At 48.3% G+C, this 20,251-nt stretch overlaps 35 non-coding genes and 2 pseudogenes across 35 annotated transcripts; 6 read left to right on the top strand and 31 right to left on the bottom strand.

The window, feature by feature from the left end:
- Positions 1-59: 59 nt before the first annotated feature.
- Positions 60-175, bottom strand: LOC140266015 (U5 spliceosomal RNA). The gene has a single exon (XR_011906688.1). It is a non-coding gene; the product is annotated as a U5 spliceosomal RNA (small nuclear RNA).
- Positions 176-584: 409 nt separating this feature from the next.
- Positions 585-775, bottom strand: LOC140320255 (U2 spliceosomal RNA). The gene has a single exon (XR_011918121.1). It is a non-coding gene; the product is annotated as a U2 spliceosomal RNA (small nuclear RNA).
- A 275-nt stretch (positions 776-1,050) lies between these two features.
- Positions 1,051-1,164, bottom strand: LOC140320660 (U5 spliceosomal RNA). Its single transcript, XR_011918452.1, has one exon. It is a non-coding gene; the product is annotated as a U5 spliceosomal RNA (small nuclear RNA).
- Positions 1,165-1,540: 376 nt separating this feature from the next.
- On the bottom strand, positions 1,541-1,710 carry LOC140320628 (U2 spliceosomal RNA; annotated as a pseudogene).
- A 249-nt stretch (positions 1,711-1,959) lies between these two features.
- LOC140320996 (U5 spliceosomal RNA) lies at positions 1,960-2,073 on the bottom strand. Its single transcript, XR_011918761.1, has one exon. It is a non-coding gene; the product is annotated as a U5 spliceosomal RNA (small nuclear RNA).
- Positions 2,074-2,482: 409 nt separating this feature from the next.
- Positions 2,483-2,673, bottom strand: LOC140320317 (U2 spliceosomal RNA). Its single transcript, XR_011918176.1, has one exon. It is a non-coding gene; the product is annotated as a U2 spliceosomal RNA (small nuclear RNA).
- A 275-nt stretch (positions 2,674-2,948) lies between these two features.
- LOC140265742 (U5 spliceosomal RNA) lies at positions 2,949-3,062 on the bottom strand. The gene has a single exon (XR_011906439.1). It is a non-coding gene; the product is annotated as a U5 spliceosomal RNA (small nuclear RNA).
- Positions 3,063-3,448: 386 nt separating this feature from the next.
- Positions 3,449-3,639, bottom strand: LOC140320153 (U2 spliceosomal RNA). Its single transcript, XR_011918027.1, has one exon. It is a non-coding gene; the product is annotated as a U2 spliceosomal RNA (small nuclear RNA).
- Positions 3,640-3,914: 275 nt separating this feature from the next.
- Positions 3,915-4,028, bottom strand: LOC140320659 (U5 spliceosomal RNA). The gene has a single exon (XR_011918451.1). It is a non-coding gene; the product is annotated as a U5 spliceosomal RNA (small nuclear RNA).
- Positions 4,029-4,437: 409 nt separating this feature from the next.
- LOC140320154 (U2 spliceosomal RNA) lies at positions 4,438-4,628 on the bottom strand. Its single transcript, XR_011918028.1, has one exon. It is a non-coding gene; the product is annotated as a U2 spliceosomal RNA (small nuclear RNA).
- Positions 4,629-4,903: 275 nt separating this feature from the next.
- Positions 4,904-5,017, bottom strand: LOC140265723 (U5 spliceosomal RNA). The gene has a single exon (XR_011906421.1). It is a non-coding gene; the product is annotated as a U5 spliceosomal RNA (small nuclear RNA).
- A 386-nt stretch (positions 5,018-5,403) lies between these two features.
- On the bottom strand, positions 5,404-5,594 carry LOC140266409 (U2 spliceosomal RNA). Its single transcript, XR_011907041.1, has one exon. It is a non-coding gene; the product is annotated as a U2 spliceosomal RNA (small nuclear RNA).
- A 275-nt stretch (positions 5,595-5,869) lies between these two features.
- On the bottom strand, positions 5,870-5,983 carry LOC140266000 (U5 spliceosomal RNA). The gene has a single exon (XR_011906674.1). It is a non-coding gene; the product is annotated as a U5 spliceosomal RNA (small nuclear RNA).
- Positions 5,984-6,305: 322 nt separating this feature from the next.
- On the top strand, positions 6,306-6,469 carry LOC140265645 (U1 spliceosomal RNA). Its single transcript, XR_011906350.1, has one exon. It is a non-coding gene; the product is annotated as a U1 spliceosomal RNA (small nuclear RNA).
- A 607-nt stretch (positions 6,470-7,076) lies between these two features.
- LOC140266173 (U1 spliceosomal RNA) lies at positions 7,077-7,240 on the top strand. Its single transcript, XR_011906827.1, has one exon. It is a non-coding gene; the product is annotated as a U1 spliceosomal RNA (small nuclear RNA).
- Positions 7,241-7,845: 605 nt separating this feature from the next.
- Positions 7,846-8,009, top strand: LOC140266172 (U1 spliceosomal RNA). Its single transcript, XR_011906826.1, has one exon. It is a non-coding gene; the product is annotated as a U1 spliceosomal RNA (small nuclear RNA).
- A 579-nt stretch (positions 8,010-8,588) lies between these two features.
- Positions 8,589-8,752, top strand: LOC140320373 (U1 spliceosomal RNA). The gene has a single exon (XR_011918228.1). It is a non-coding gene; the product is annotated as a U1 spliceosomal RNA (small nuclear RNA).
- Positions 8,753-9,359: 607 nt separating this feature from the next.
- LOC140320361 (U1 spliceosomal RNA) lies at positions 9,360-9,523 on the top strand. The gene has a single exon (XR_011918217.1). It is a non-coding gene; the product is annotated as a U1 spliceosomal RNA (small nuclear RNA).
- Positions 9,524-10,125: 602 nt separating this feature from the next.
- Positions 10,126-10,289, top strand: LOC140320421 (U1 spliceosomal RNA). Its single transcript, XR_011918272.1, has one exon. It is a non-coding gene; the product is annotated as a U1 spliceosomal RNA (small nuclear RNA).
- Positions 10,290-11,705: 1,416 nt separating this feature from the next.
- On the bottom strand, positions 11,706-11,819 carry LOC140320701 (U5 spliceosomal RNA). Its single transcript, XR_011918490.1, has one exon. It is a non-coding gene; the product is annotated as a U5 spliceosomal RNA (small nuclear RNA).
- A 409-nt stretch (positions 11,820-12,228) lies between these two features.
- On the bottom strand, positions 12,229-12,419 carry LOC140266407 (U2 spliceosomal RNA). Its single transcript, XR_011907039.1, has one exon. It is a non-coding gene; the product is annotated as a U2 spliceosomal RNA (small nuclear RNA).
- Positions 12,420-12,668: 249 nt separating this feature from the next.
- Positions 12,669-12,782, bottom strand: LOC140265644 (U5 spliceosomal RNA). Its single transcript, XR_011906349.1, has one exon. It is a non-coding gene; the product is annotated as a U5 spliceosomal RNA (small nuclear RNA).
- A 409-nt stretch (positions 12,783-13,191) lies between these two features.
- LOC140266424 (U2 spliceosomal RNA) lies at positions 13,192-13,382 on the bottom strand. The gene has a single exon (XR_011907055.1). It is a non-coding gene; the product is annotated as a U2 spliceosomal RNA (small nuclear RNA).
- Positions 13,383-13,657: 275 nt separating this feature from the next.
- On the bottom strand, positions 13,658-13,771 carry LOC140320995 (U5 spliceosomal RNA). The gene has a single exon (XR_011918760.1). It is a non-coding gene; the product is annotated as a U5 spliceosomal RNA (small nuclear RNA).
- Positions 13,772-14,159: 388 nt separating this feature from the next.
- On the bottom strand, positions 14,160-14,350 carry LOC140320252 (U2 spliceosomal RNA). Its single transcript, XR_011918118.1, has one exon. It is a non-coding gene; the product is annotated as a U2 spliceosomal RNA (small nuclear RNA).
- Positions 14,351-14,599: 249 nt separating this feature from the next.
- Positions 14,600-14,713, bottom strand: LOC140320994 (U5 spliceosomal RNA). The gene has a single exon (XR_011918759.1). It is a non-coding gene; the product is annotated as a U5 spliceosomal RNA (small nuclear RNA).
- A 385-nt stretch (positions 14,714-15,098) lies between these two features.
- LOC140320241 (U2 spliceosomal RNA) lies at positions 15,099-15,289 on the bottom strand. The gene has a single exon (XR_011918108.1). It is a non-coding gene; the product is annotated as a U2 spliceosomal RNA (small nuclear RNA).
- Positions 15,290-15,556: 267 nt separating this feature from the next.
- Positions 15,557-15,670, bottom strand: LOC140320993 (U5 spliceosomal RNA). Its single transcript, XR_011918758.1, has one exon. It is a non-coding gene; the product is annotated as a U5 spliceosomal RNA (small nuclear RNA).
- A 408-nt stretch (positions 15,671-16,078) lies between these two features.
- On the bottom strand, positions 16,079-16,248 carry LOC140320631 (U2 spliceosomal RNA; annotated as a pseudogene).
- Positions 16,249-16,497: 249 nt separating this feature from the next.
- LOC140265786 (U5 spliceosomal RNA) lies at positions 16,498-16,611 on the bottom strand. Its single transcript, XR_011906479.1, has one exon. It is a non-coding gene; the product is annotated as a U5 spliceosomal RNA (small nuclear RNA).
- A 386-nt stretch (positions 16,612-16,997) lies between these two features.
- LOC140266417 (U2 spliceosomal RNA) lies at positions 16,998-17,188 on the bottom strand. The gene has a single exon (XR_011907048.1). It is a non-coding gene; the product is annotated as a U2 spliceosomal RNA (small nuclear RNA).
- A 275-nt stretch (positions 17,189-17,463) lies between these two features.
- On the bottom strand, positions 17,464-17,577 carry LOC140266006 (U5 spliceosomal RNA). Its single transcript, XR_011906680.1, has one exon. It is a non-coding gene; the product is annotated as a U5 spliceosomal RNA (small nuclear RNA).
- Positions 17,578-17,986: 409 nt separating this feature from the next.
- On the bottom strand, positions 17,987-18,177 carry LOC140320451 (U2 spliceosomal RNA). The gene has a single exon (XR_011918300.1). It is a non-coding gene; the product is annotated as a U2 spliceosomal RNA (small nuclear RNA).
- Positions 18,178-18,444: 267 nt separating this feature from the next.
- LOC140320742 (U5 spliceosomal RNA) lies at positions 18,445-18,558 on the bottom strand. Its single transcript, XR_011918528.1, has one exon. It is a non-coding gene; the product is annotated as a U5 spliceosomal RNA (small nuclear RNA).
- A 409-nt stretch (positions 18,559-18,967) lies between these two features.
- On the bottom strand, positions 18,968-19,158 carry LOC140266254 (U2 spliceosomal RNA). The gene has a single exon (XR_011906899.1). It is a non-coding gene; the product is annotated as a U2 spliceosomal RNA (small nuclear RNA).
- A 249-nt stretch (positions 19,159-19,407) lies between these two features.
- LOC140265741 (U5 spliceosomal RNA) lies at positions 19,408-19,521 on the bottom strand. Its single transcript, XR_011906438.1, has one exon. It is a non-coding gene; the product is annotated as a U5 spliceosomal RNA (small nuclear RNA).
- A 409-nt stretch (positions 19,522-19,930) lies between these two features.
- LOC140320254 (U2 spliceosomal RNA) lies at positions 19,931-20,121 on the bottom strand. Its single transcript, XR_011918120.1, has one exon. It is a non-coding gene; the product is annotated as a U2 spliceosomal RNA (small nuclear RNA).
- Positions 20,122-20,251: the final 130 nt, after the last annotated feature.

Genomic DNA, 20,251 nt, shown 5'->3' with positions numbered 1-20,251 from the left:
CTACTCAGGGAAGTCACTCTGCACAGGAACAAGATTTCTTTTGCACAGACAGAAAGGGCTTCACCCGCAAAGGTAAAGCCTACCAAAAATAGAAACAATTCATTAGTGCTGCTCTCCACGGAAATCTTTAGTAAAAGGCGAAAGACTTGTACGTTATGAAGAGAAACCAGAGTACGATTATCCGTCACTGCGGGAGCAGGGCAGCAGGCCAGTTGGCATAGCCACCTTCCCCATGGTGAGCTTTGCTTGGTTGAGAAGCTTGCTCCCCCTTGCTCCTCGGCTGACCAAGTAGGAACAATCGGGCCCTATTCGATGGCTGCCTTGTCTTTTACTCTGTGCAAAAGACAAGAAAGCCACAAACAACACAGGAAACACCGTATTGAGGCTTTGTTCTGAGCGCTCATTCGGTGTCGCGTTTCTTTCAAGCAATTCTCCCGGTTAGCCCGCAATCGGCTCGCTCCCAGAGCCGTGTTAAAGTCTGCCTCGCATTCACTCCCTTTTCTCAGCAGACTAAAAGAAAATTTCATCTTGGGCTCCGTGAAACTTCCATCCTGCACCACTGTTTGCGTTTTCACAAGAGCAGAGAAGAGCACACCGTTCCCAGCAGCACTGCAGTACCGGGTCGATGCTTGGAGTGAACGGAGCAAGCTCCTTTTTCAACTCCTGTTCCTTAAAATCCATTTAATATGTAGTCCTCGTATAGAGGACATATCAGATATTAAACTGATAAGAACAGATACTACACTTGATCTTAGCCAAAAGGCCGAGAAGCGATAACTGTCCACTGGTTCACGTCCGAGGGCCCTTCCTGGCACAATGCGCACTTGTCGCGGTGTTCTTTTTATGGCCATAGGTGGCCAGAGAGTCACTTTGCACCTCCGCCCACCCGCTGCACTGAGCACTCTTCAGCCCTTTTAAATGGTATAACTTTGCACTCCCGCGAGCACCATTCAAGCAACATCGGCACAGTCACAACAAGTAAGGCGACTCTACTCAGGGAAGTCACTCTGCACAGGAACAAGATTTCTTTTGCACAGTCAGTAAGGGCTTCACCCGTAAAGGTAAAGCCTGCCAAAAATACAAACAACTCAATAGTGCTACTCTCCACGGAAGTCTTTAGTAAAAGGCGAAAGACTTGTACGTTATGAAGAGAAACCAGAGTACGATTATCCGTCACTGCGTGAGCAGGGCACCAGGCCAGTTGGCATAGCCACTTTCCCCATGGTGAGCTTTGCTTGGTTGAGACGCTTGCTCCTCGGCTGACCAAGTAGGAACAATCGGGCCCTATTCGATGGCTGCCTTGTCTTTTACTCTGTGCAAAAGACAAGGCAGCCACAAACACCACGGGAAACACCGTATTGAGGCTTTGTTCTGAGCGCTCATTCGGTGTCGCGTTTCTTTCAAGCAATTATCCCGGTTAGCCCGCACTCGGCTCGCTCCCAGATCCGGGATAAAGTCTGCCTCGCATTCACTCCCTTTTCTCAGCAGACTAAAAGAAAATTTCATCCTGCACCACTGTTTGCTTTTTCACAAGAGCAGAGAAGAGCGCACCGTTCCCAGCAGCACTGCAGTACCAGGTCGACACTTGGAGTTAACGGAGCAAGCTCCTTTTTCAACTCCTGTTCCTAAAAATCCATTTAATATGTAGTCCTCGTATAGAGGACATATCAGATACTACACTTGATCTTAGCCAAAAGGCCGAGAAGCGATAACTGTCCACTGGTTCACGTCCGAGGGCCCTTCCTGGCACAATGCGCACTTGTCGCGGTGTTCTTTTTATGGCCATAGGTGGCCAGAGAGTCACTGAGCACTCTTCAGCCCTTTTAAATGGTATAACTTTGCACTCCCGCGAGCACCATTCAAGCAACATCGGCACAGTCACAACAAGTAAGGCGACTCTACTCAGGGAAGTCACTCTGCACAGGAACAAGATTTCTTTTGCACAGACAGAAAGGGCTTCACCCGCAAAGGTAAAGCCTGCCAAAAATAGAAACAACTCATTAGTGCTGCTCTCCACGGAAGTCTTTAGTAAAAGGCGAAAGACTTGTACGTTATGAAGAGAAACCAGAGTACGATTATCCGTCACTGCGGGAGCAGGGCACCAGGCCAGTTGGCATAGCCACCTTCCCCATGGTGAGCTTTGCTTGGCTGAGACGCTTGCTCCCCCTTGCTCCTCGGCTGACCAAGTAGGAACAATCGGGCCCTATTCGATGGCTGCCTTGTCTTTTACTCTGTGCAAAAGACAAGGCAGCCACAAACACCACGGGAAACACAGTATTGAGGCTTTGTTCTGAGCGCTCATTCGATGTCGCGTTTCTTTCAAGCAATTCTCCCGGTTAGCCCGCAATCGGCTCTTTCCCAGAGCCGTGTTAAAGTCTGCCTCGCATTCACTCCCTTTTCTCAGCAGACTAAAAGAAAATTTCATCTTGGGCTCCCTGAAACTTCCATCCTGCACCACGGTTTGCTTTTTCACAAGAGCAGAGAAGAGCGCACCGTTCCCAGCAGCACTGCAGTACCAGGTCGATGCTTGGAGTGAACAGAGCAAGCTCCTTTTTCAACTCCTGTTCCTAAAAATCCATTTAATATGTAGTCCTCGTACAGAGGACATATCAGATATTAAACTGATAAGAACAGATACTACACTTGATCTTAGCCAAAAGGCCGAGAAGCGATAACTGTCCACTGGTTCACGTCCGAGGGCCCTTCCTGGCACAATGCGCACTTGTCGCGGTGTTCTTTTTATGGCCCTAGGTGGCCAGAGAGTCACTTTGCACCTCCGCTCACCCGCTGCACTGAGCACTCTTCAGCCTTTTTAAATGGTATAACTTTGCACTCCCGCAAGCACCATTCAAGCAACATCGGCACAGTCACAACAAGTAAGGCGACTCTACTCAGGGAAGTCACTCTGCACAGGAACAAGATTTCTTTTGCACAGACAGAAAGGGCTTCACCCGCAAAGGTAAAGCCTGCCAAAAATAGAAACAACTCATTAGTGCTGCTCTCCACGGAAGTCTTTAGTAAAAGGCGAAAGACTTGTATGTTATGAAGAGAAACCAGAGTACGATTATCCATCACTGCGGGAGCAGGGCACCAGGCCAGTTGGCATAGCCACCTTCCCCATGGTGAGCTTTGCTTGGTTGAGACGCTTGCTCCCCCTTGCTCCTCGGCTGACCAAGTAGGAACAATCGGGCCCTATTCGATGGCTGCCTTGTCTTTTACTCTGTGCAAAAGACAAGGCAGCCACAAACACCACGGGAAACACCGTATTGAGGCTTTGTTCTGAGCGCTCATTCGGTGTCGCGTTTCTTTCAAGCAATTCTCCCGGTTTGCCCGCACTCGCCTCGCTCCCAGAGCCGTGTTAAAGTCTGCCTCGCATTCACTCCCTTTTCTCAGCAGACTAAAAGAAACTTCCATCCTGCACCGCTGTTTGCTTTTTCACAAGAGCAGAGAAGAGCGCACCGTTCCCAGCGGCACTGCAGTACCGGGTCAATGCTTGGAGTGAACGGAGCAAGCTCCTTTTTCAACTCCTGTTCCTAAAAATCCAGTTAATATGTAGTCCTCGTATAGAGGACATATCAGATATTAAACTGATAAGAACAGATACTACACTTGATCTTAGCCAAAAGGCCGAGAAGCGATAACTGTCCACTGGTTCACGTCCGAGGGCCCTTCCTGGCACAATGCGCACTTGTCGCGGTGTTCTTTTTATGGCCATAGGTGGCCAGAGAGTCACTTTGCACCTCCGCCCACCCGCTGCACTGAGCACTCTTCAGCCCTTTTAAATGGTATAACTTTGCACTCCCGCGAGCACCATTCAAGCAACATCGGCACAGTCACAACAAGTAAGGCGACTCTACTCAGGGAAGTCACTCTGCACAGGAACAAGATTTCTTTTGCACAGTCAGAAAGGGCTTCACCCGTAAAGGTAAAGCCTGCCAAAAATACAAACAACTCAATAGTGCTACTCTCCACGGAAGTCTTTAGTAAAAGGCGAAAGACTTGTACGTTATGAAGAGAAACCAGAGTACGATTATCCGTCACTGCCTGAGCAGGGCACCAGGCCAGTTGGCATAGCCACCTTCCCCATGGTGAGCTTTGCTTGGTTGAGACGCTTGCTCCCCCTTGCTCCCCGGCTGACCAAGTAGGAAAAATCGGGCCCTATTCGGTGGCTGCCTTGTCTTTTACTCTGTGAAAAAGACAAGGCAGCCACAAACACCACGGGAAACACCGTATTGAGGCTTTGTTCTGAGCGCTCATTCGGTGTCGTGTTTCTTTCAAGCAATTATCCCGGTTAGCCCGCACTCGGCTCGCTCCCAGAGCCGTGTTAAAGTCTGCCTCGCATTCACTCCCTTTTCTCAGCAGACTAAAAGAAAATTTCATCTTGGGCTCCCTGAAACTTCCATCCTGCACCACTTTTTGCTTTTTCACAAGAGCAGAGAAGAGCGCACCGTTCCCAGCAGCACTGCAGTACCGGGTCGATGCTTGGAGTTAACAGAGCAAGCTCCTTTTTCAACTCCTGTTCCTAAAAATCCATTTAATATGTAGTCCTCGCATAGAGGACATATCAGATATTAAACTGATAAGAACAGATACTACACTTGATCTTAGCCAAAGGGCCGAGAAGCGATAACTGTCCACTGGTTCACGTCCGAGGGCCCTTCCTGGCACAATGCGCACTTGTCACGGTGTTCTTTTTATGGCCATAGGTGGCCAGAGAGTCACTTTGCACCTCCGCCCACCCGCTGCACTGAGCACTCTTCAGCCCTTTTAAATGGTATAACTTTGCACTCCCGCGAGCACCATTCAAGCAACATCGGCACAGTCACAACAAGTAAGGCAACTCTACTCAGGGAAGTCACTCTGCACAGGAACAAGATTTCTTTTGCACAGACAGAAAGGGCTTCACCCGTAAAGGTAAAGCCTGCCAAAAATAGAAACAACTCATTAGTGCTGCTCTCCACGGAAATCTTTAGTAAAAGGCGAAAGACTTGTACGTTGTGAAGAGAAACCAGAGTACGATTATCCGTAACTGCGGGAGCAGGGCACCAGGCCAGTTGGCATAGCCACCTTCCCCATGGTGAGCTTTGCTTGGTTGAGACGCTTGATCCCCCTTGCTCCTCGGCTGACCAAGTAGGAACAATCGGGCCCTATTCGATGGCTGCCTTGTCTTTTACTCTGTGCAAAAGACAAGGCAGCCACAAACACCACGGGAAACACCGTATTGAGGCTTTGTTCTGAGTGCTCATTCGGTGTCGCGTTTCTTTCAAGCAATTCTCCCGGTTAGCCCGCACTCGGCTCGCTCCCAGAGCCGTGTTAAAGTCTGCCTCGCATTCACTCCCTTTTCTCAGCAGACTAAAAGAAACTTCCATCCTGCACCACTGATTGCTTTTTCACAAGAGCAGAGAAGAGCGCACCGTTCCCAGCGGCACTGCAGTACCGGGTCGATGCTTGGAGTGAACGGAGCAAGCTCCTTTTTCAACTCCTGTTCCTAAAAATCCATTTAATATGTAGTCCTCGTATAGAGGACATATCAGATATTAAACTGATAAGAACAGATACTACACTTGATCTTAGCCAAAAGGCCGAGAAGCGATAACTGGCCACTGGTTCACGTCCGAGGGCCCTTCCTGGCACAATGCGGACTTGTCGCGGTGTTCTTTTTATGGCCATAGGTGGCCAGAGAGTCACTTTGCACCTCCGCCCACCCGCTGCACTGAGCACTCTTCAGCCCTTTTAAATGGTATAACTTTGCACTCCCGCAAGCACCATTCAAGCAACATCGGCACAGTCACAACAAGTAAGGCGACTCTACTCAGGGAAGTCACTCTGCACAGGAACAAGATTTCTTTTGCACAGACAGAAAGGGCTTCACCCGCAAAGGTAAAGCCTGCCAAAAATAGAAACAACTCATTAGTGCTTTCTTCCACGGAAGTCTTTAGTAAAAGGCGAAAGACTTGTACGCTATGAAGAGAAACCAGAGTACGATTATCCGTCACTGCGGGAGCAGGGCACCAGGCCAGTTGGCATAGCCACCTTCCCCGTGGTGAGCTTTGCTTGGTTGCGACGTTTACTCCCCCTTGATCCTCGGCTGAAAGAAATACATTTGTGCTGCAAGTTCCTTGGTTGTTTAAAAGAAGAAGTGATCAGAAAGATAATGAAAAGCCTTACTGTTTTAATCTGCAAACATTTTAGTTCCGGGGTAGCTGCTGCTGCTGGCATGGCACACCAGACAGTTGAAGTTGCAGCACCGTCCGGCCGAGTGAGGCACCTGGGAAAGAGGTATCAGCCTCTGACATTTCCAACTCATACTTACCTGGCAGGAGAGACACCATGAACAAGAAGGTGGTTCACTCAAGGCGAGGCTCAGTCATTGCACACCGGCTGTACTGACCCTTGCGAATTCCCCAAATGTGGGAATCTCGACTGCATAATTTCTGGTAGTGGGGGACTGCGTTCGCGCTTTCCCCTGATTTGGCTGTTTAACATCAGTATATCTCATCTAAAATTCCCTTTTTTGACATTGTGTCACTGTTTTAGCAACACCTGCCGTCTTTAAAATGGATGTTTAGTAAGGTACGCTGAATGCTGCAGCATGTCTACACAACAGATATGCAGCTGCGCAGTTGTCAGGTGAGGTCATACAGTGCAGTCACCCCAGGCAGGTGCGCATTGCCTTAGAGATGGGGAGGAACAAAATGAAAAAAGTGGACATGTGACCACTGAAGTGGATGTTTAGCAAGGTTTGCCAAATGCTGCAGCATGTCTGCACTGGAGATATGCAGCTGCCCAGCCGTGAGGGTTTGCCTCAACTGAGAAATTTCCCAGTGTGGGTGGGTGTGGCTTTAGAGATGGGGAGGAAGGGAAAGAAATACCTTTGAGCTGCAAGTTCCTTGGTTGTTTAAAATAAGAAGTGATCAGAAAGATAATGAAAAACCTTACTGTTTTAATCTGCAAACGTTTTAGTTTCGGGGTAGCTGCTGCTGCTGGCATGGCACACCAGACAGTTGAAGTTGCAGCACCGTCCGGCCGAGTGAGGCACCTGGGAAAGAGGTATCAGCCTCTGACATTTCCAACTCATACTTACCTGGCAGGAGAGACACCATGATCAAGAAGGTGGTTCACTCAAGGCGAGGCTCAGTCATTGCACACAGGCTGTACTGACCCTTGCGAATTCTACAAATGTGGGAATCTCGACTGCGTAATTTCTGGTAGTGGGGGACTGCGTTCGCGCTTTTCCTTGATTTGGCTGTTTAACATCAGTATATCTCATCTAAAATTCCCGTTTTTGACCTTGTGTCACTGTTTTAACAACACCTTGCCGTCTTTAAAATGGATGTTTAGTAAGGTACGCTGAATGCTGCAGCATGTCTACACAACAGATATGCAGCTGCGCAGTTGTCAGGTGAGGTCATACAGTGCAGTCACCCCAGGCAGGTGCGCATTGCCTTAGAGATGGGGAGGAACAAAATGAAAAAAAGAGGACATGTGACCACTGAAGTGGATGTTTAGCAAGGTTTGCCAAATGCTGCAGCATGTCTGCACTGGAGATATGCAGCTGCCCAGCCGTGAGGGTTTGTCTCAGTTGCGAAATTTCCCGGTGTGGGTGTGGCTTTAGAGATGGGGAGGAAGGGAAAGAAATACATTTGAGCTGCAAGTTCCTTGGTTGTTTAAAATAAGAAGTGATCAGAAAGATAATGAAAAGCCTTACTGTTTTAATCTGCAAACGTTTTAGTTTCGGGGTAGCTGCTGCTGCTGGCATGGCACACCAGACAGTTGAAGTTGCAGCACCGTCCGGCCGAGTGAGGCACCTGGGAAAGAGGTATCAGCCTCTGACATTTCCAACTCATACTTACCTGGCAGGAGAGACACCATGATCAAGAAGGTGGTTCACTCAAGGCGAGGCTCAGTCATTGCACACCGGCTGTACTGACCCTTGCGAATTCTACAAATGTGGGAATCTCGACTGCGTAATTTCTGGTAGTGGGGGACTGCGTTCGCGCTTTTCCTTGATTTGGCTGTTTAACATCAGTATATCTCATCTAAAATTCCCGTTTTTGACCTTGTGTCACTGTTTTAACAACACCTTGCCGTCTTTAAAATGGATGTTTAGTAAGGTACGCTGAATGCTGCAGCATGTCTACACAACAGATATGGAGCTGCGCAGTTAGGTGAGGTCATACAGTGCAGTCACCCCAGGCAGGTGGACATTGCCTTAGAGATGGGGAGGAAAAAAATGAAAAAAGAGGACATGTGACCACTGAAGTGGATGTTTAGCAAGGTTTGCCAAATGCTGCAGCATGTCTGCACTGGAGATATGCAGCCGTGAGGGTTTGCCTCAACTGAGAAATTTCCCAGTGTGGGTGGGTGTGGCTTTAGAGAAGGGGAGGAGGGGAAAGAGATACATTTGTGCTGCAAGTTCCTTGGTTGTTTAAAAGAAGAAGTGATCAGAAAGATAATGAAAAGCCTTACTGTTTTAATCTGCAAAGGTTTTAGTTTCGGGGTAGCTGCTGCTGCTGGCATGGTTGCAGCACCGTCCGGCCGAGTGAGGCACCTGGGAAAGAGGTATCAGCCTCTGACATTTCCAACTCATACTTACCTGGCAGGAGAGACACCATGATCAAGAAGGTGGTTCACTCAAGGCGAGGCTCAGTCATTGCACACCGACTGTACTGACCCTTGCGAATTCCCCAAATGTGGGAATCTCGACTGCATAATTTCTGGTAGTGGGGGACTGCGTTCGCGCTTTCCCCTGATTTGGCTGTTTAACATGAATATTTCTGGTCTATATTACCCTTTTTTGACCTTGTGTCACTGTTTTAACAACACCTTGCCATCTTTAAAATGGATGTTTAGTAAGGTACGCTGAATGCTGCAGCATGTCTACACAACAGATATGCAGCTGCGCAGTTGTCAGGTGAGGTCATACAGTGCAGTCACCCCAGGCAGGTGGGCATTTCCTTAGAGATGGGGAGGAACAAAATGAAAAAAGAGGACATGTGTCTAATGAAGTGGATGTTTAGCAAGGTTTGCCAAATGCTGCAGCATGTCTGCACTGGAGATATGCAGCTGCCCAGCCGTGAGGGTTTGCCTCAACTGGGAAATTTTCCAGTGTGGGTGGGTGTGGCTTTAGAGATGGGAAGTAGGGGAAAGAAATACATTTGTGCTGCAAGTTCCTTGGTTGTTTAAAAGAAGAAGTGATCAGAAAGATAATGAAAAGCCTTTCTGTTTAATCTGCAAACATTTTAGTTTCGGGGTAGCTGCTGCTGCTGGCATGGCACACCAGACAGTTGAAGTTGCAGCACCGTCCGGCCGAGTGAGGCACCTGAAAAAGAGGTATCAGCCTCTGACATTTCCAATTCATACTTACCTGGCAGGAGAGACACCATGATCAAGAAGGTGGTTCACTCAAGGCGAGGCTCAGTCATTGCACACCGACTGTACTGACCCTTGCGAATTCCCCAAATGTGGGAATCTCGACTGCATAATTTCTGGTAGTGGGGGACTGCGTTCGCGCTTTCCCCTGATTTGGCTGTTTAACATGAATATTTCTGGTCTACATTATCCTTTTTTGACCTTGTGTCACTGTTTTAGCAACACCTTGCCATCTTTAAAATGGATGTTTAGTAAGGTACGCTGAATGCTGCAGCATGTCTACACAACAGATATGCAGCTGCGCAGTCAGGTGAGGTCATACAGTGCAGTCACCCCAGGCAGGTGGACATTGTCTTAGAGATGGGGAGGAACAAAATGTAAAAAAGAGGACATGTGACCACTGAAGTAGATGCTTAGCAAGGTTTGCCAAATGCTGCAGCATGTCTGCACTGGAGATATGCAGCCGCTCAGCCGTGAGGGTTTGCCTCAACTGAGAAATTTCCCAGTGTGGGTGTGGCTTTAGAGATGGGGAGGAGGGGAAAGAAATACATTTGTGCTGCAAGTTCCTTGGTTGTTTAAAAGAAGAAGTGATCAGAAAGATAATCAAAAGCCTTACTGTTTTAATCTGCAAACATTTTAGTTTCGGGGTAGCTGCTGCTGCTGGCATGGCACACCAGACAGTTGAAGTTGCAGCACCGTCCGGCCGAGTGAGGCACCTGGGAAAGCGGTATCAGCCTCTGACATTTCCAATTCATACTTACCTGGCAGGGGAGACACCATGATCAAGAAGGTGGTTCACTCAAGGCGAGGCTCAGTCATTGCACACCGACTGTACTGACCCTTGCGAATTCCCCAAATGTGGGAATCTCGACTGCATAATTTCTGGTAGTGGGGGACTGCGTTCGCGCTTTCCCCTGATTTGGCTGTTTAACATGAATATTTCTGATCTACATTACCCTTTTTTGACCTTGTGTCACTGTTTTATAACACCTTGCCATTTTTAAAATGGATGATTAATAAGGTACGCTGAAGGTTTGCCAAATGCTGCTATATGATAGCCGATAAAGAGACTGCTAACGTCACACAGGAAACCAACTTACTGCTGCTAAAGGTGCTTCTTCAAAGGTGCTCCAGAGCTTCACTGTCGCACCACTCTTCTGGGTTTTGTTTCAGTCATTAGAAGCCAAACTATTGCTTTTATAGGTTACTTTTAATCAAAGTTTAAGCCTCTAATGATGGAGAGCAGTTCATTCAGTCCTGACTAGAACCAGAAAATATCACCATATTAGTCCAGTGCTCAGGTCTCTGCACTAGCTTTCTGTCGCTCAGAGAATAGACTTTAAAACAGTTCTATTTAGCTGTGCACATGACAACTGAAAGTATTTTATTTGCACTCTTCGCTTTTAAGTTAATTAATTAGTTATTTTCTATCTTTTATGGAATTATTTTATTGGCCTTCTTGTGATTTTATGTAGCTGTAAAGCAATTTTGTTTACGAATTGTGCTCTACAAATAAACTTGCCTTGCCTTTCCTCAACCTAAAAGGAGCTTTCCATTTGTGGGGCTTCTGCAGGCCCCTCCCCGTCTTCTGCCTCACCTGACTGCTGTCCACCATTCAGGGGTTTTGGTGGTAAATTTGAATTTCCCATCCTAGCTGTTTTAAATAGCTCATCAACTGCCTCTGACTGTCCTCCATTTCCACCTCCTTCCTGTATTTTTAGGGATTTCAACTTGTTGGCAAAAGATTTTGGGCAATCTCTGAAGAGGTTGTTTTATTCTCCACAGAGATTGCACTTTCTGCCATTCGTACACTCTTCGATGGTGTGACCAATTTCTCTACATTTGCGACAAAATACCTTTGTGCAGGCGTCCAACAGATGCCCATGCTCCCCACACGGCAGAGTTTCGGCTGTCCCTGGTAGTGGATGTAGCCTCTGTTTTTCTCCAAGACAATCATGGGTGGGAGATGTTTCAGGCCCTAGAAGCCCTGGGGGTCTTGCCATTGTTGGATGGGGACCCTCCAGGTGCAATTCCAAATGCCATTGCAGTATTTCAACCTTCAATGAGCAAGAAAGCAAAAACAACCAAAAAAATTTTGATAAAGAATTTTAACTACAATATAGTTGGAAAACTTTAATCAAGCACAAAAATACCTCTTAAGCACAGGTTCTTAATGCCAAAGCATGCACAAAATCAACGACACAGAGAAGGCAATCATAGTCTTAACCAAAAGATAGAGAAACAACAAATAAGAATCTACTTGGCTCTACTCTACTCCGAGAAGTCACTCTGCACAGCAACATGATTTTCTTTTGCACAAACAGAAAAGACTTAGCCCGCAAAGGTAAAGCCATCCAAAAATAGAAACAACTCATTAGTGCTGCTCTCCACGGAAGTCTTTAGTAAAAGGCGAAAGACTTGTACGTTATGAAGAGAAACCAGAGTACGATTATCCGTCACTGCGGGAGCAGGGCACCAGGCCAGTTGGCATAGCCACCTTCCCCATGGTGAGCTTTGCTTGGTTGAGACGCTTGCTCCCCCTTGCTCCTCGGCTGACCAAATAGGAACAATCGGGCCCTATTCGATGGCTGCCTTGTCTTTTACTCTGTGCAAAAGACAAGGCAGCCACAAACACCCCGGGAAACACCGTACTGAGGGTTTGTTCTGAGCGCTCATTCGGTGTCGCGTTTCTTTCAAGCAATTCTCCCGGTTAGCCCGCACTCGGCTCGCTCCTAGAGCCGTGTTAAAGTCTGCCTCGCATTCACTCCCTTTTCTCAGCAGACTAAAAGAAAATTTCATCTTGGGCTCCCTGAAACTTCCATCCCTCTCCACTGTTTGCTTTTTCACAAGAGCAGAGAAGAGCGCACCGTTCCCAGCGGCACTGCAGTACCGGGTCGATGCTTGGAGTGAACGGAGCAAGCTCCTTTTTCAACTCCTGTTCCTAAAAATCCATTTAATATGTAGTCCTCGTATAGAGGACATATCAGATATTAAACTGATAAGAACAGATACTACACTTGATCTTAGCCAAAAGGCCGAGAAGCGATAACTGTCCAATGGTTCACGTCCGAGGGCCCTTCCTGGCACAATGCGCACTTGTCGCGGCGTTCTTTTTATGGCCATAGGTGGCCAGAGAGTCACTGAGCACTCTTCAGCCCTTTTAAATGGTATAAATTTGCACTCCCGCGAGCACCATTCAAGCAACATCGGCAAAGTCACAAGAAGTAAGGCGACTCTACTCAGGGAAGTCACTCTGCACAGGAACAAGATTTCTTTTGCAGAGACAGAAAGGGCTTCACCCGCAAAGTTAAAGCCTGCCAAAAATAGAAACAACTCATTAGTGCTGCTCTCCACGGAAGTCTTTAGTAAAAGGCGAAAGACTTGTACGCTATGAAGAGAAACCAGAGTACGATTATCCGTCACTGTGGGAGCAGGGCACCAGGCCAGTTGGCATAGCCACCTTCCCCATGGTGAGCTTTGCTTGGTTGAGACGCTTGCTCCCCCTTGCTCCTCGGCTGACCAAGTAGGAACAATCGGGCCCTATTCGATGGCTGCCTTGTCTTTTACTCTGTGCAAAAGACAAGGCAGCCACAAACACCACGGGAAACACCGTATTGAGGCTTTGTTCTGAGCGCTCATTCAGTGTCGCGTTTCTTTCAAGCAATTCTCCCGGTAAGCCCGCAATCGGCTCTTTCCCAGAGCCGTGTTAAAGTCTGCCTCGCATTCACTCCCTTTTCTCAGCAGACTAAAAGAAAATTTCATCTTGGGCTCCCTGAAACTTCCATCCTGCACCACGGTTTGCTTTTTCACAAGAGCAGAGAAGAGCGCACCGTTCCCAGCAGCACTGCAGTACCGGGTCGATGCTTGGAGTGAACGGAGCAAGCTCCTTTTTCAACTCCTGTTCCTAAAAATCCATTTAATATGTAGTCCTCGTATAGAGGACATATCAGATATTAAACTGATAAGAACAGATACTACACTTGATCTTAGCCAAAAGGCCGAGAAGCGATAACTGTCCACTGGTTCACGTCCGAGGGCCCTTCCTGGCACAATGCGCACTTGTCGCGGTGTTCTTTTTATGGCCATAGGTGGCCAGAGAGTCACTTTGCACCTCCGCCCACCCGCTGCACTGAGCACTCTTCAGCCCTTTTAAATGGTATAACTTTGCACTCCCGCGAGCACCATTCAAGCAACATCGGCACAGTCACAACAAGTAAGGCGACTCTACTCAGGGAAGTCACTCTGCACAGGAACAAGATTTCTTTTGCACAGACAGAAAGGGCTTCACCCGCAAAGGTAAAGCCTGCCAAAAATAGAAACAACTCATTAGTGCTGCTCTCCACGGAAGTCTTTAGTAAAAGGCGAAAGACTTGTACGTTATGAAGAGAAACCAGAGTACGATTATCCGTCACTGCGGGAGCAGGGCACCAGGCCAGTTGGCATAACCACCTTCCCCATGGTGAGCTTTGCTTGGTTGAGACGCTTGCTCCCCCTTGCTCCTCGGCTGACCAAGTAGGAACAATTGGGCCCTATTCGATGAGTAAAAGACAAGGCAGCCACAAACACCACGGGAAACACCGTATTGAGTCTTTGTTCTGAGCGCTCATTCGGTGTCGCGTTTCTTTCAAGCAATTCTCCCGGTTAGCCCGCACTCGGCTCGCTCCCAGAGCCGTGTTAAAGTCTACCTCGCATTCACTCCCTTTTCTCAGCAGACTAAAAGAAAATTTCATCTTGGGCTCCGTGAAACTTCCATCCTGCACCTCTGTTTGCTTTTTCACAAGAGCAGAGAAGAGCGCACCGTTCCCAGCGGCACTGCAGTACCGGGTCGATGCTTGGAGTGAACAGAGCAAGCTCCTTTTTCAACTCCTGTTCCTAAAAATCCATTTAATATGTAGTCCTCGTATAGAGGACATATCAGATATTAAACTGATAAGAACAGATACTACACTTGATCTTAGCCAAAAAGCCGAGAAGCGATAACTGTCCACTGGTTCACGTCCGAGGGCCCTTCCTGGCACAATGCGCACTTGTCGCGGTGTTCTTTTTATGGCCATAGGTGGCCAGAGAGTCACTGAGCACTCTTCAGCCCTTTTAAATGGTATAACTTTGCACTCCCGCGAGCACCATTCAAGCAACATCGGCACAGTCACAACAAGTAAGGCGACTCTACTCAGGGAAGTCACTCTGCACAGGAACAAGATTTCTTTTGCACAGACAGAAAGGGCTTCACCCGCAAAGGTAAAGCCTGCCAAAAATAGAAACAACTCATTAGTGCTGCTCTCCACGGAAGTCTTTAGTAAAAGGCGAAAGACTTGTACGTTATGAAGAGAAACCAGAGTACGATTATCCGTCACTGCGGGAGCAGGGCACCAGGCCAGTTGGCATAGCCACCTTCCCCATGGTGAGCTTTGCTTGGTTGAGACGCTTTCTCCCCCTTGCTCCTCGGCTGACCAAGAAGGAACAATCGGGCCCTATTCGATGGCTGCCTTGTCTTTTACTCTGTGCAAAAGACAAGGCAGCCACAAACACCACGGGAAACACCGTATTGAGGCTTTGTTCTGAGCGCTCATTCGGTGTCGCGTTTCTTTCAAGCAATTCTCCCGGTTAGCCCGCACTCAGCTCGCTCCCAGAGCCGTGTTAAAGTCTGCTTGCATTCACTCCCTTTTCTCAGCAGACTAAAAGAAACTTCCATCCTGCACCACTGTTTGCTTTTTCACAAGAGCAGAGAAGAGCGCACCATTCCCAGCGGCACTGCAGTACCGGGTCAATGCTTGGAGTGAATGGAGCAAGCTCCTTTTTCAACTCCTGTTCCTAAAAATCCATTTAATATGTAGTCCTCGTATAGAGAACATATCAGATATTAAACTGATAAGAACAGATACTACACTTGATCTTAGCCAAAAGGCCGAGAAGCGATAACTGTCCACTGGTTCACGTCCGAGGGCCCTTCCTGGCACAATGCGCACTTGTCGCGGTGTTCTTTTTATGGCCACAGGTGGCCAGAGAGTCACTTTGCACCTCCGCCCACCCGCTGCACTGAGCACCCTTTTAAATGGTATAACTTTGCACTCCCGCGAGCACCATTCAAGCAACATCGGCACAGTCACAACAAGTAAGGCGACTCTACTCAGGGAAGTCACTCTGCACAGGAACAAGATTTCTTTTGCACAGACAGAAAGGCCTTCACCCGCAAAGGTAAAGCCTGCCAAAAATAGAAACAACTCATTAGTGCTGCTCTCCACGGAAGTCTTTAGTAAAAGGCGAAAGACTTGTACGTTATGAAGAGAAACCAGAGTACGATTATCCGTCACTGCGGGAGCAGGGCACCAGGCCAGTTGACATAGCCACCTTCCCCATGGTGAGCTTTGTTTGGTTGAGACGCTTGCTCCCCCTTGCTCCTCGGCTGACCAAGTAGGAACAATCGGGCCCTATTCGATGGCTGCCTTGTCTTTTACTCTGTGCAAAAGACAAGGCAGCCACAAACACCACGGGAAACACTGTATTGAGGCTTTGTTCTGAGCGCTCATTTGGTGTCGCGTTTCTTTCAAGCAATTCTCCCGGTTAGCCCGCACTCGGCTCGCTCCTAGAGCCGTGATAAGTCTGCCTCGCATTCACTCCCTTTTCTCAGCAGAATAAAATAAAATTTCATCTTGGGCTCCCTGAAACTTCCATCCTGCACCACTGTTTGCTTTTTCACAAGAGCAGAGAAGAGCGCACCGTTCCCAGCGGCACTGCAGTACAGGGTCGATGCTTGGAGTTAACGGAGCAAGCTCCTTTTTGAACTCCTGTTCCTAAAAATCCATTTAATATGTAGTCCTCGTATAGAGGATATATCAGATACTACACTTGATCTTAGCCAAAAGGCCGAGAAGCGATAACTGTCCACTGGTTCACGTCCGAGGGCCCTTCCTGGCACAATGCGCACTTGTCGCGGTGTTCTTTTTATGGCCATAGGTGGCCAGAGAGTCACTGAGCACTCTTCAGCCCTTTTAAATGGTATAACTTTGCACTCCCGCGAGCACCATTCAAGCAACATCGGCACAGTCACAACAAGTAAGGCGACTCTACTCAGGGAAGTCACTCTGCACAGGAACAAGATTTCTTTTGCACAGACAGAAAGGCCTTCACCCGCAAAGGTAAAGCCTGCCAAAAATAGAAAAAACTCATTAGTGCTGCTCTCCACGGAAGTCTTTAATAAAAGGCGAAAGACTTGTACGTTATGAAGAGAAACCAGAGTACGATTATCCGTCACTGCGGGAGCAGGGCACCAGGCCAGTTGGCATAGCCACCTTCCCCATGGTGAGCTTTGTTTGGTTGAGACACTTGCTCCCCCTTGCTCCTCGGCTGACCAAGTAGGAACAATCGGGCCCTATTCGATGGCTACCTTGTCTTTTACTCTGTGCAAAAGACAAGGCAGCCACAAACACCACGGGAAACACTGTATTGAGGCTTTGTTCTGAGCGCTCATTTGGTGTCGCGTTTCTTTCAAGCAATTCTCCCGGTTAGCCCGCACTCGGCTCGCTCCCAGAGCCGTGTTAAAGTCTGCCTCGCATTCACTCCCTTTTCTCAGCAGACTAAAAGAAACTTCCATCCTGCACCACTGTTTGCTTTTTCACAAGAGCAGAGAAGAGCGCACCGTTCCCAGCGGCACTGCAGTACAGGGTCGATGCTTGGAGTTAACGGAGCAAGCTCCTTTTTCAACTCCTGTTCCTAAAAATCCATTTAATATGTAGTCCTCGTATAGAGGACATATCAGATATTAAACTGATAAGAACAGATACTACACTTGATCTTAGCCAAAAGGCCGAGAAGCGATAACTGTCCACTGGTTCACGTCCGAGGGCCCTTCCTGGCACAATGCGCACTTGTCGCGGTGTTCTTTTTATGGCCATAGGTGGCCAGAGAGTCACTTTGCACCTCCGCCCACCCGCTGCACTGAGCACTCTTCAGCCCTTTTAAATGGTATAACTTTGCACTCCCGCGAGCACCATTCAAACAACATCGGCACAGTCACAACAAGTAAGGCGACTCTACTCAGGGAAGTCACTCTGCACAGGAACAAGATTTCTTTTGCACAGACAGAAAGGGCTTCACCCGCAAAGGTAAAGCCTGCCAAAAATAGAAACAACTCATTAGTGCTGCTCTCCACGGAAGTCTTAAGTAAAAGGCGAAAGACTTGTACGTTATGAAGAGAAACCAGAGTACGATTATCCGTCACTGCGGGAGCAGGGCACCAGGCCAGTTGGCATAGCCACCTTCCCCATGGTGAGCTTTGCTTGGTTGAGACGCTTGCTCCCCCTTGCTCCTCGGCTGACCAAGTAGGAACAATCGGGCCCTATTCGATGGCTGCCTTGTCTTTTATACTTAGCAAAAGACAAGGCAGCCACAAACACCATGGGAAACACCGTATTGAGGCTTTGTTCTGAGCGCTCATTCGGTGTCGCGTTTCTTTCAAGCAATTCTCCCGGTTAGCCCGCACTCGGCTCGCTCCCAGAGCCGTGTTAAAGTCTGCCTCGCATTCACTCCCTTTTCTCAGCAGACTAAAAGAAAATTTCATCTTGGGCTCCCTGGAACTTCCATCCCTCACCACTGTTTGCTTTTTCACAAGAGCAGAGAAGAGCGCACCGTTCCCAGCGGCACTGCAGTACCGGGTCGATGCTTGGAGTGAACGGAGCAAGCTCCTTTTTCAACTCCTGTTCCTAAAAATCCATTTAATATGTAGTCTTCGTATAGAGGACATATCATATATTAAACTGATAAGAACAGATACTACACTTGATCTTAGCCAAAAGGCCGAGAAGCGATAACTGTCCACTGGTTCACGTCCGACGGCCCTTCCTGGCACAATGCGCACTTGTCGCGGTGTTCTTTTTATGGCCATAGGTGGCCAGAGAGTCACTTTGCACCTCCGCCCACCCGCTGCACCGAGCACCCTTTTAAATGGTATAACTTTGCACTCCCGCGAGCACCATTCAAGCAACATCGGCACAGTCACAACAAGTAAGGCGACTCTACTCAGGGAAGTCACTCTGCACAGGAACAAGATTTCTTTTGCACAGACAGAAAGGGCTTCACCTGCAAAGGTAAAGCCTGCCAAAAATAGAAACAACTCATTAGAGCTGCTCTCCACGGAAGTCTTTAGTAAAAGGCGAAAGACTTGTACGTTATGAAGAGAAACCAGAGTACGATTATCCGTCACTGCGGGAGCAGGGCACCAGGCCAGTTGGCATAGCCACCTTCCCCATGGTGAGCTTTGCTTGGTTGAGAAGCTTGCTCCCCCTTGCTCCTCGGCTGACCAAGTAGGAACAATCGGGCCCTATTCGATGGCTGCCTTGTCTTTTACTCTGTGCAAAAGACAAGGCAGCCACAAACACCACGGGGAACACCGTATTGAGGCTTTGTTCTGAGCGCTCATTCGGTGTCGCGTTTCTTTCAAGCAATTCTCCCGGTTAGCCCGCACTCGGCTCGCTCCCAGAGCCGTGTTAAAGTCTGCCTCGCATTCACTCCCTTTTCTCAGCAGACTAAAAGAAAATTTCATCTTGTGCTCCCGTAAACTTCCATCCTGCACCACTGTTTGCTTTTTCACAGGAGCAGAGAAGAGCGCACCGTTCCCAGCGGCACTGCAGTACCGGGTCGATGCTTGGAGTGAAAGGAGCAAGCTCCTTTTTCAACTCCTGTTCCTAAAAATCCATTTAATATGTAGTCCTCGTATAGAGGACATATCAGATATTAAACTGATAAGAACAGATACTACACTTGATCTTAGCCAAAAGGCCGAGAAGCGATAACTGTCCACTGGTTCACGTCCGAGGGCCCTTCCTGGCACAATGCGCACTTGTCGCGGTGTTCTTTTTATGGCCATAGGTGGCCAGAGAGTCACTGAGCATTCTTCAGCCCTTTTAAATGGTATAACTTTGCACTCCCGCGAGCACCATTCAAGCAACATCGGCACAGTCACAACAAGTAAGGCGACTCTACTCAGGGAAGTCACTCTGCACAGGAACAAGATTTCTTTTGCACAGACAGAAAGGGCTTCACCCGCAAAGGTAAAGCCTGCCAAAAATAGAAACAACTCATTAGTGCTGCTCTCCACGGAAGTCTTTAGTAAAAGGCGAAAGACTTGTATGTTATGAAGAGAAACCAGAGTACGATTATCCATCACTGCGGGAGCAGGGCAGCAGGCCAGTTGGCATAGCCACCTTCCCCATGGTGAGCTTTGCTTGGTTGAGACGCGTGCTCCCCCTTGCTCCTCGGCTGACCAAGTAGGAACAATCGGGCCCTATTCGATGGCTGCCTTGTCTTTTACTCTGTGCAAAAGACAAGAAAGCCACAAACACCACAGGAAACACCGTATTGAGGCTTTGTTCTGAGCGCTCATTCGGTGTCGCGTTTCTTTCAAGCAATTCTCCCGGTTAGCCCGCAATCGGCTCGCTCCCAGAGCCGTGTTAAAGTCTGCCTCGCATTCACTCCCTTTTCTCAGCAGACTAAAAGAAAATTTCATCTTGGGCTCCGTGAAACTTCCATCCTGCACCACTGTTTGCGTTTTCACAAGAGCAGAGAAGAGCACACCGTTCCCAGCAGCACTGCAGTACCGGGTCGATGCTTGGAGTGAACGGAGCAAGCTCCTTTTTCAACTCCTGTTCCTTAAAATCCATTTAATATGTAGTCCTCGTATAGAGGACATATCAGATATTAAACTGATAAGAACAGATACTACACTTGATCTTAGCCAAAAGGCCGAGAAGCGATAACTGTCCACTGGTTCACGTCCGAGGGCCCTTCCTGGCACAATGCGCACTTGTCGCCGTGTTCTTTTTATGGCCATAGGTGGCCAGAGAGTCACTTTGCACCTCCGCCCACCCGCTGCACTGAGCACCCT

The sequence above is a fragment of the Leuresthes tenuis genome, unplaced genomic scaffold (assembly GCF_036924035.1).
Source record: "Leuresthes tenuis unplaced genomic scaffold, fLeuTen1.0.hap1 SCAF_12, whole genome shotgun sequence".
NCBI lineage: Eukaryota > Metazoa > Chordata > Actinopteri > Atheriniformes > Atherinopsidae > Leuresthes > Leuresthes tenuis.
This window is presented reverse-complemented; position numbering and strand designations above follow the sequence as displayed.